This window comes from Pygoscelis adeliae, unplaced genomic scaffold (assembly GCF_000699105.1).
Source record: "Pygoscelis adeliae isolate BGI_AS28 unplaced genomic scaffold, ASM69910v1 Scaffold27, whole genome shotgun sequence".
In the NCBI taxonomy this organism is placed as follows: Eukaryota; Metazoa; Chordata; class Aves; order Sphenisciformes; family Spheniscidae; genus Pygoscelis; species Pygoscelis adeliae.
This window is the reverse complement of record NW_008825410.1, coordinates 1892730-1904056: the sequence shown is the minus strand read 5'-3', so window position 1 is coordinate 1904056 and position 11327 is coordinate 1892730.

The window sequence follows — 11327 nt, the reverse complement described above, 5'->3', positions numbered from 1 at the left end:
TTTCCAGCCACTCTTCCCCAAGCCTGTAGCGCTGCATGGGGTTGTTGTGGCCAAAGTGCAGGACCCGGCACTTGGCCTTGTTGAATCTCATACAGTTGGCCTGGGCCCATCGATCCAGCCTGTCCAGGTCCCTCTGCAGAGCCTTCCTACCCTCGAGCAGATCAACACTGCCGCCCAACTTGGTGTCGTCTGCAAACTTACTGAGGGTGCACTCGATCCCCTCATCCAGATCATTGATAAAGATATTAAACAGAACTGGCCCCAATACTGAGCCCTGGGGAACACCGCTCGTGACCGGCCGCCAACTGGATTGAACTCCATTTACCACAACTCTCTGGGCCCGGCCGTCCAGCCAGTTTTTGACCCAGCGCAGAGTCCACCTGTCTAAGCTGTGAGCCGCCAGCTTCTCCAGGAGAATGCTGTGGGAGACGGTGTCAAAGGCCTTACTGAAGTCCAGGTAGACCACATCCACAGCCTTTCCCTTGTCCACTAGGCGGGTCACCTGGTCATAGAAGGAGATCAGGTTGGTCAAGCAGGACCTGCCTTCCATAAACCCGTGCTGGCTGGGCCTGATGCCCTGGTTGTCCCGCACCTGCCTTGTGAGCGCCCTCAAGATGATCCGCTCCATGATCTTCCCCGGCACTGAGGTCAGGCTAACAGGCCTGTAGTTCCCCGGATCCTCCTTCCGGCCCTTCTTGTAGATGGGCGTCACATTGGCCAGCCTCCAGTCGTCCGGGACCTCCCCCGTTAACCAGGACTGCTGATAGATGATGGAGAGCAGCTTGGCTAGCTCCTCCGCCAGCTCTCTCAGCACTCTCGGGTGGATCCCATCCGGCCCCATAGACTTGTGAGTATCCAGATGACGTAGCAGGTCGTTGACCGCTTCCTCTTGGATTATGGGGGGTTCATCCTGCTCGCCATCCCTGTTTTCCAGCTCAGGGCGCCGAGTACCCTGAGGGTAACTAGTCTGATTGCTAAAGACTGAGGCAAAGAAGGCATTAAGTACCTCAGCCTTTTCCTCATCCTCGGTGACAATGTTCCCCCCCGCATCCAATAAAGGATGGAGATTCTCCCTGGCTCTCTTCTTGTCATTAATGTATTTGTAAAAACTTTTTTTGTTGTCTTTAACGACAGCGGCCAGGTTGCGTTCTAGCTGGGCTTTTGCCTTTCTCATTTCCTCTCTGCACGACCTAACGAGATCCCTGTACTCTTCTTGAGTCGCCTGCCCCTTCTTCCACAAGCGATAAACTCTCCTTTTTTTCCTGAGTCCCAGCAAAAGCTCCCCGTTCAGTCAGGCCGGTCGTCTTCTCCGCCCGTTCTTCTTGCGGCGTACAGGGACAGCCTGCTCCTGCGCCTTTAAGACTTCCTTCTTGAAGATCGTCCAGCCTTCCTGGACCCCTTTGCCCTTCAGGATGGTCTCCCAAGGGACTCTCTCAACCAGCGTCCTGAACAGGCCAAAGTCCGCCCTCCGGAAGTCCATGGTAGCAATTTTGCTGCCTCCCCTCCTTACTTCACCAAGAATTGAGAATTCTACCATTTCATGGTCGCTAAGCCCAAGACGGCCTCCGACCACCACATCTCCCACCAGTCCTTCTCTGTTTGTAAACAGCAGGTCGAGCGAGGTATCTCCCCTGGTAGGCTCACTTACCAGCTGTGTCAGGAAGTTGTCTTCCACACACTCCAGGAACCTCCTAGACTGCTTCCTCTCTGCCGTGTTATATTTCCAGCAGATGTCCGGGAAGTTGAGTCCCCCACGAGAACAAGGGCCAGCGATCGAGACACCTCCGCCAACCGCTTGTAGAACGCTTCATCGTCCCTAACATACAGAGCCACCCCACCGCCTCTCCTTCCTCTCCTGTCCCTTCTGAAGAGTCTATAGCCATCCATTGCAGCACTCCAATCATGAGAGTCACCCCACCATGTTTCTGTGATGGTGACTAAGTCATACCTTATGACTTAATTACCTTACGTAATTTCTTTCAAAAGCTTTAGTTTTTACCTTTTTCAAATGTACTCTAGGAAGGTGTAAAACATGAAGTATTTTAGCCCAAAGTGTTAACAGGAGTATTTGAAGAGAGGTGTTCCAAGCACTTCTGGAGTTTAGCCTCTACAGGACTCCCCATACCTTGTTGCACTTCTCTGAAATTGGTAAAATCATTCTGTTTTTACCCAGGAATAGTTGTCTGAACAATGTATGTGACCCTATTTTGTAATCTTAGGAATGTGCGTCTGGTTTAAGCTGGACATTAAGTTATCCCAGGAAGAACCATCTTTGTTTAAAAAAAAAAAAGAAAAAAGAATACTGTAGAATTCATCTTTAAATATAAATGATAAGCATTTAGTGCTGCAATAAATAACATGCCTATTGCTTTGTGGTGTACTGTGCCTCAGCCACATGTTTCCAGCCCTCCCTTGTGCTCGTGTTGTGAAGACGTGGCCCAGACAGCTACCCCAACAGAAACTGAGCCCTGGAGTGAGTGAGTGACAAGGTTTTCTGCCTCTGCAACTCTCTGAACTTACCGCAGGCTCTGCTGATACAAGCAGAGGTAAAAGGAAGGGGGTAGAAATACTCATTTCGGAGGAGATTGCGAGTAACAACAGCACATCTGCCCTGATATACATCAGTTTAAACTGTTGTAGAATTGAAATTAAAAGAAAATTGACTTCGGTGCTTTTGCCGTGAAAGAAGCAACAACACATGCAATTACACTTGTACTTGAGCCATAATGCAGTACAGAGAGTGGATCACACTGCGTCTCTGGAAAATGAGTTCATCCTCTTCAATCACTATTCAAAGGATACACTCTTAAAACAACCTCACTGTAACAAAACAATGATGGTTCACATAAGAATTAAGTCTGGCTCTCAGCACCCTTCAAAGTATCATAGAATGGTTTGGGTTGGAAGGAACCTTTAAAGATCATCTAGTCTAAAGCCCCTGCCATGGGCAGGGGCATCTTTCACTAAGGCAGGTTGCTCAAAGCCCCATCCAACTTGACCTTGACCATTTCCAATGATGGGGCATCCACAACTTCTGGACAACCTGTTCCAGTGCCTTACCTCCCCCGTAATAAAAAATTTCTTGCTTATATTCAATCTAAATCTACCCTCTTTCAGTTTAAAACCATTGCTCCCTGTCCTGTCACTACAGGCTCTGGTAAAAAAGTCTTTCTCCATCTTTCTTATAAGCCCCCATTAAGTACTGACAGGCTGCAGTAAGGTCTCCCCAGAGCCTTCTCTTCTCCAGGATGAACAACCCCAGCTCTCTCAGCCCTTCTTCATAGCAGAGGCCCTCCAGCTCTTTGATCATCTTTGTGGCCCTCCTCTGGACCCAGTCTAATAGGTCCATGTCTTTCCTGTGCCGAGGGCTCCAGAGCTGGACACAGTACTCCAGGTGGGGTCTCACAAGAGCAGAGTAGGGGGGCAGAATCACCTCCCTCGACCTGCTGGCCAAGCTTCTTTTGATGCAGCTCAGGATACAGTTGGCATATCATGTTGTTCATATCAGATGCCAAAGGCTTTATTTTTGTTTGTTTTTATAATCAGATTTGTGCTAATGTTAAATACAAAACTTACATTTCTCAAGTATAACTCCAGATTTTACTAGGTCTGCTTTCAGTAATGGATAACAAGATAAAACCAGCAATATTTAAAAAAATTTACTAAATGCCAGTAAATATTAACATGTTAAATATTTTCAAGCTATAGAACAAAGGAGCAGAAAGCTGTGTAGCAAAGCAGAGGAGTAAAATCTATAGCAGAGCATTCCGGCTATTCTAAGAGTGCTTGAATAACAGGATTAAATGAAGCAGCATTGGCTAGTGGTCTACCACGTGATAGATGAAAGAACCACACTGCAGGAATGACAAATTCATCACTGAACTTTCCTCAAAGCAGAACACTTACTTGCCATTTGCTACACTGTGAAGCTGTGGTTTAGTATCTCCCATAGTAGCACAGTATAATTTTAGCCTTCTAGGCACAGCTGTGACAGGTCTTTTCAAAAGTGCTTGCAATTTTTGGAGGGCTTTGCAGCAGTGCTTGTAAAATGAGCAAGTAAGCAATTATCTAATCTTGGTGACACTGCAGTTTGAACACATCCAGAAGCTTGGGATGAATACTACCCTGCTGTAGAGCAAAGACTTCAAAGGAGTTGTATACATTTATGTCAGATTATAATCTTTTGCATAGCCTGCAAAATTAAAGCAGATACTTGGAATGAATCTGTATCTATAATTCTCTTTTTTTTCAGAGAAAAAAGTTTTCACAGTCCTTATCATCTGCAAAATAATCTTTGTGGCTAACATTAACAACATTAGTATAATTTACAATGAGAATTGTGAGGGGTAGAGCTAAATAAACATTGCTAAATAAACTGAAATGTATTACACAGCTTCAGGCAAAACTCTGTGAGTTAAGGAAAAAGCCACCTCCATGGTTGCCTGATGACTTTAACTGGACTGGCATCCTGACTGTGCTGTACATATACCCTACATCTTATGTACAGCACATGCCAGTCAATGCATTTAAAAATATTCCAACAAGTCTTTGAGTTCAGTGGGACAAGAATATAATGACAAGGCAGATCTGGATGGACTTTGGAAGCACACATAGAGAGTTAGGGCAAAGCAAGAAAAACTGCAGGAATATAAGTGCATTCCTTTTTCCAATTTCCAAATTGTTTCTGTATCACATTGGAAGAATCTTCATCTAATTGGATGAATGCAACCTCATACGTGACATTCTTCCTTCTTGGATCAATACTTTGTTAGATCAATATTTTTTTGATTTCATATATTGAAATTTTTGTTGAAATTTTTCTTTCGGCTGCAGCATATACTGGAAAGAAAAATAGTTATTTAATATTTATTTGTGGCCAATTCCTTCTCAGTTTTCCATTTGGTCCTTCCCCAGGCAAACTCCCACTCGTCCTTTTTTTGTAACCATACATTCCTATAGATTATTTGAAGCAAGTGAATATTTTATGGGGTGGGCAAAAAACCAAGAAAAATATTATACTTTCTTATTATGTCACTGTTTTTATATAAATCATATAAAGTGTGAAAAATCCTGTGAGTGGATTGTTATAAATCAAATGCACATGACACACATCTAAAGCATTTTTGTTCCCATTTGGCAGCAGAATAGCCCATGCTACAGCTGGATGTAGGTTTCACTTCTGCCCTGACAAAAATGAGCCTGTGTCGAAACACTAATACTTTTTTCTTGAGTCTGGTTCTAATTTTATAGCAGCTCTGCTAATAATGAACAGAAATCCTGATTATGATTTGAAGTCAGAACATGTCACCGTTGATCCGGAAGAGTTGTATCTCACAGGGTATTTTAAATGCCCTAATAGAGAGAGACAAGCTTTGCGGCATGCAAGCCCTCTTGCGACAGTCTCTGAAGAAGGCTTTGTGTGTCTGAGTTCTTGGCTAACTTTTACAGATACACCAGTTGGTCTGCTTTGAGAGTTATTACCTCTGCTGGTAAATCTTGCTTTACCTATGCTCTTAAACTATTATATCTACTAAAACTGATATTTCTGTTACCACACATACACGACAATAAATAGAAAAGTGACCCGAAGATGTCGTTGCATTTTAGACTGTTTTTACAATTGATGTAATGATGAATGAAGATATAATGATGTAATGAATCATGCAGACATAAGGAAACACGGGTAAGTCAGTAAAAACAAGATTATCTTCCTTAAGTTATTACAGATTAATTTAATATCACAGCTGTAGCGCTTGGATACTGTGTTGTCCCTGTCAGAAATTATGGCACCATTACTATAAAGAGTTAGATTGAATGTAACAGTCTAAATTTCCAGTTTCAATTAGGGCAAAATCCACACATCGCTCACTATGGCTTTACACATTCATTATAGAAGTTCAACAGGGCAATTTACGTATGGTAAATTACTATGAACTGACATTTTACCAAAAGGTAGCTATTAGCCACTTAAATTAAAATTCTGTGGAAGTCTTCCAGACTACCATACATTAAGAAATTTACTTTCAATGATAACTAGGCAGGTGAGGTTTGTAGTGGACGCACACGTGCTTAGGTTAGAATAAAGAGGGGAATGGGTCTTTGCAGAGACCTGCAGAGAGAAGGTTAGTGTTTTCTTTATGGTCCTCTTTTCTTCCATAAAAGTGGATCAGCAAGGAATACAGATGAGGGAATGGGAATGGGAATCACCTGCACGGTATGACAAGCCATTACCGGTGTAACTCACTCACATATTCCTAGAAAATTTTATAAAAAGCCTTGGTTCTTTGTCCTACATGTGCTTCCAGGCTTGCAGTCTGGAGTCCAGGGTTCATCCAGGTGTCCCAGAGGGATATCTGGGTCCAGGTGAGACACCAGGTATTTGCAAGAAAACAAGGCCAGGAGATGGTTAAATTAGATGTTGGCTGAAACGTGTGCATGTGCCTTGTGAATTCAAAGGTCTGTCATTACTTGCTACCAACATTAGCTTTGACCTTTCAGGGAAATCATCTGCCGGCCCCCGTGCCATGCAAACAGCAGCTCTGGTGATCTCTTCCTCTGCTCATAAATATTAATAAACAGAAGAATTATCATAACCAATTGTGGCCTTCAGAGTCTCAGCAAAGACCTCACACAGATCCTAAATACATGTGACTATCAATGGCAAACGACCTGTCACAGAACTTTTATTGGCACCCAAGTATTCAGGTCCATTCAGGTCTGGCAGATCAGAGGTGAATGGAATGTTCCCCAAAAAAGAAAAATTGTGAAGCAGAAGGAACCCAGTACGACAGAGAAACAAGACTTTTCACCACAACCTTGCCCGCCAGGAGGAGCAGAGCACAGGCTTTGGATCTGTAGGTCTTTGACTGCATCTTTCTGCTAAGATTAGCTACTATGAGTACGTTCTTGAGGAGTTAGTGAAGCTCTGTTTGTATTAAGCTGCATTTATTGAAGATCTCTTCCAATGCTGCAATCTGAGGACAACAATGAGAATGTGGGCTGTCTCTCACAGATTACAGACTGACACTTTGCTCTTGCTGCTCACTATGCTGGGAGTAATCTCAGTGCCGGATCCTCCAAAGTGCCAAGGTTCTCACTGCCTTCAGCAGAAGCTGCAACATAGACACAAAGCAGCAGAACTGCCCTTCTGTGAGCTCTGGGTTTTCCTTCTTCCATTACACGTTAAGTGGAGCTCTGAGACACCACTGGGAAGCTAACCTATACAACTTGAAAAGGAAAATGGCATAGCTTGGGAATGATTTGTTGTCACCAATGTTGGCTCCTCAGAACTGGTTAAACGCAATACAGATCTTTTTATTGGCCTCTTGGCATTGTCACTGTCCCATTTGCTATTATTGTGATTATTTCAAATTCATTTATCTGATTTTGCTCTCCTTTCATGCGTTATTTTGTATGTGAGATTCTACTCAGATGGATAATGCGTAGCCCAATTTTGTGCTGGATGGGGCACTGGTGGGGAGCAGGGCCTGCTCTGAAGCCTCTTGTTAGCCAGGGCCAGTGAGACACTCTGTGGGTAAAGCATCACGTGGTCTGGCTCCCACCCGCTCCATTGTTAGGACTGAAAGCCTCTGGGGCCTTTGCAATTCTCAAGCAAGCCAGTCAAAGCCCATTTATGATCACTTATAACATAATGTATTTCTTAAGGCTGCCAAAACTAACTCCGAATGCTTCCTTATGCCAAGGTTTGCTTTTGGTAAAATCTTGATATACACTGGCTAAAGCCTGTCTTTAGCAGGGTTCTATTTCGCTGGGGCTGCTGAACTGAATTTCTGGCTCCATTACCCAAGGAATTCAGAACCAACCCCAAAATGACAGCTGAAGTCACTAATGAGGATAAGCCTCCAAGTTTTGAGTCAGCTGAAAATATAGAGTCAGTTTTGCTTTTCCGAGCACAGCCCAGACCCATGCAGGTGCCATGGGGCTGTTCTTCAGTTTAGCCTATAGAGCTAAAACTTGGACACTTATGTTAACACCTAGGCTTAGGGTTGCCCCAAATCTTCCTACCAAATCGAGCTGCAGAGACAAAGGATAATCTGGACCAGAAATGATAAAGTTAAACATTGTTAAACATAAACAGGAAAAGAAATGCCTCTAATATAGCAGCCTATTTGTAAGGCTTTTCAAAATAAAAACCTGGAAGTAGTCTGTAATTCTCAGCAAGATTTTTCCTGTTACACCATAGGTTGCCAACTTTAGTATTTATTTCACTGGCAATGAGTAAAAAGACCTGAAACTTTAGCCTCTCTGTGCTGTTAATAACTTCAAATATCCATCCATGATCAAAAGCTTCATGTGGAAAAATAATAGATGGTCTCTTCCATAAATTACATTGCCAGACAAAACGCCTTCATATGGAAAGTACTTTATATAGCAGATAGAGGACGAAAGGGAAGCCTATTTGGATGAGCACTGAGATTCAGAAAAGATTTCTAATGGCTTTGGAAAGAAGTCAGCATAGTCTATTCAACAGCAGCTAGGGCTGACCTTGCTTGACATCCTGACTGTCTCGCTGGATCCAAGCGTGTGTGCATGCATGTGTGTATGTGTGTGTAAGCTTCTGCAGAGCTGTATAAAGTCTCAAGATGTAGGGAATTTAACACAGCCTAGCTCTTGTGGGATCTGTAGATGTTGTGTCTTGAGGCTTTTTGCCCTTCTGGTGTTGATTTGGCCTTCTGGTGATGCAAAGAGTTCAGGCTTTTATTTGCTTATAAGCAACTTGTAGCTTTTGCCTAAAGCTTGCCAAGTATTCATCCTGATGAAGCATTTGACCTTTCCATGAAGTATGTTTTTCAGGCACCACCAAATTAAAAAGCACCTAAAGAATATTTTTCTCAAACAATCTAAATGTTTCTAATTATGACTGCATTTTGAGTCTTCTGCACTGTACTTAGATAGCCGCCTTCACCAAGGTAGTGAGAGGCCCAACTCTGGCTTCTTGGAGTAAGATCTAGTTTTGCATATTACATAGCTCACACATTGCACATACACAAGCAAAAATGCAATGAAAAGCCACGTATTTTATTTGTAGACTGCAAACAGCATCTGGATGTTTTTTTCTTTATTAAGAGAAAAATATCCTTCATATTTTAATAGTTGGGTTTTTTTATTAACTCGTTTGATATCAGTGCATGCAAGATAATACCACTTCTGTAGCCTCATTCATTGATCCCATTTAAGCAGGTGTTTCACAGAGCTACAAGGAAAAGAAAAAGCAATGCTTTAATAGAGAAAGACATCACCGTAAAGCAACAAATGAGCTCAGGAGCAGGATTGACACCGGAAAATAAAGTTGTATGTTTGCATAGCTCTGCAGCCTGGATCTTATAGTGAATGGGTAGTCTTGTTTGGGACAGAAGGAATGGAGGGATCTACAAAAGCAACCTTTTTGTAGAAAGAGTCTTGCCGAATAAGATGATATTTCAGCTGTGGAAAAACATCTTGACTATTCCTATTTAAGAGTACAGCTCACAGCAAAGATGTGAGTAGCAGAACTTGCTTTTCCATGGCTGTATGTCCTAAAACCTCTTCTTCCAGACCTTGTAGTCATAGTTCCCTTCCCTATATTTAGCACTTTCCCATTATCCTTTATCTCCTTTTCCAGCTGCATTTTTTTCCAGAAGATGCTATTCCCACCTTCTTTAAATATATTCATAATGCAGTGCTATACTGACAGCACAGAGCTCCACAGCATATGAGAATGGAAAATCTGGTGCAACTTTATTTAGTTTACTGTCAGTGAATATTGTGCTAATTGCTTTCCATATTGATTTGGTAAAACACCCATGTGCAATTTATCTCAAAAGTTTACAGCATATCTAGCTGGCTGTATTATGTCTGCAAAATCCCCAGCCCTTTGCTATAGAATTAGGCTAGGCTTATTGAGCTCTGGTTATACATTTCTACCCCAGGGATCACATCACGCCTAAATCATTCAACTTTACTGCCCCTCTTAATGAATGGAGTCAGTAATCCAGGTTCAGTTGCAATCAATGAGGAATCCCACAATTCTTTGAAAACAGTTAAAAATAAACAGCAAAAACACCAATAGCAAAAAAAAATCCCAAGCAAATGAACAACTCCCCAAACCTTACTTTGGAAAGTGAGTTCTGAAACAACCACTCTAAAAAGGATTAAATGCATTCACATTGTACAGTTCTAATGGCTGCTATGCAGGGAATGACTAAGTCCACGCATCCTTCTTGGGCAGTCTAGTTTAGGTAGAACTTCTTCAGAAACGTCCCTCTCAGCAGGCTGCATTCAGACACCCGCTGTATCGCCATCAACATGCAATTACACATTGCAATACAGTCAGAACAGTTGCTGGACATGGGAATGGTACATGTTGCTGAATACCTTTATGTATTTTTTAATTTACCACAACTGGTATAAAATAACAACCTTTCACTTTTGGTGGTTCCTGGCCAGTCTTGAATGCCTGAACCTCCACTTTTACTCCAGTGTCATCATAATATGGGCAGTGCTGAAAGATAGTTGGGCAAATTTATGGATTTTGCTGTTTTGGAGTGTTTTATCTATAACAATCATTACTTCATCGATCTGCTGTTACCATACTGATAGTAATGGGAGAGTATCCAAAAAATCATGCTGCTTCTATGATGCAACAACAGTTGCTCCTTGAATTTTTAAGGAGAACTCTTGCCTAGCCATTCATCTATATTAAGTATTTCTACTAGATTAGCTTGCTTATTTGACATTTGAGTTAAAATAATGGTCCAAAATCAAATAATGAACTAATTTTCCAATTAGCATAATATGGTTTCATACCATTTCCTTCTTGTGTGATCTGATCTATGTCTAGCAAAACCATCTTTTGGTGCAGCACTGCCAATGCCACTCTAGCTAATGGACAGATCTCAAATCCTGCTCTTTTCTCAGTGTTACTTTGCCCAGTGGAAACCAGATGTTGGCTCAGAAGTTTTGACACCTATGACTGGATCATTAACTTGGTCTTCGATCATTAGCAGCACAAACCTGGCTTTATTTTCATTAATTCTGCCAGGAAAAGTAGAAGATACATGGGAAAAAATCTGTACATGAAATGAACTATAAACATTACCTTTGACATTAAAGGCAGCATAAAACACCTCAAGACAATACACTTCCATTAATATAGTTTATTGTAATAGTACAGATTTTAGGGAGTCAGTATTTGGTAAAAATTACAAGGAAAAGGACAGATTGTCTACTGTGACACTTGTCCATTGTGACCTACTTTCAAACCCAGCTAATGACAACTATAAAAATCAAGTGCCTACGACATATTTCGGTTAGGTCATTAGCTTCCA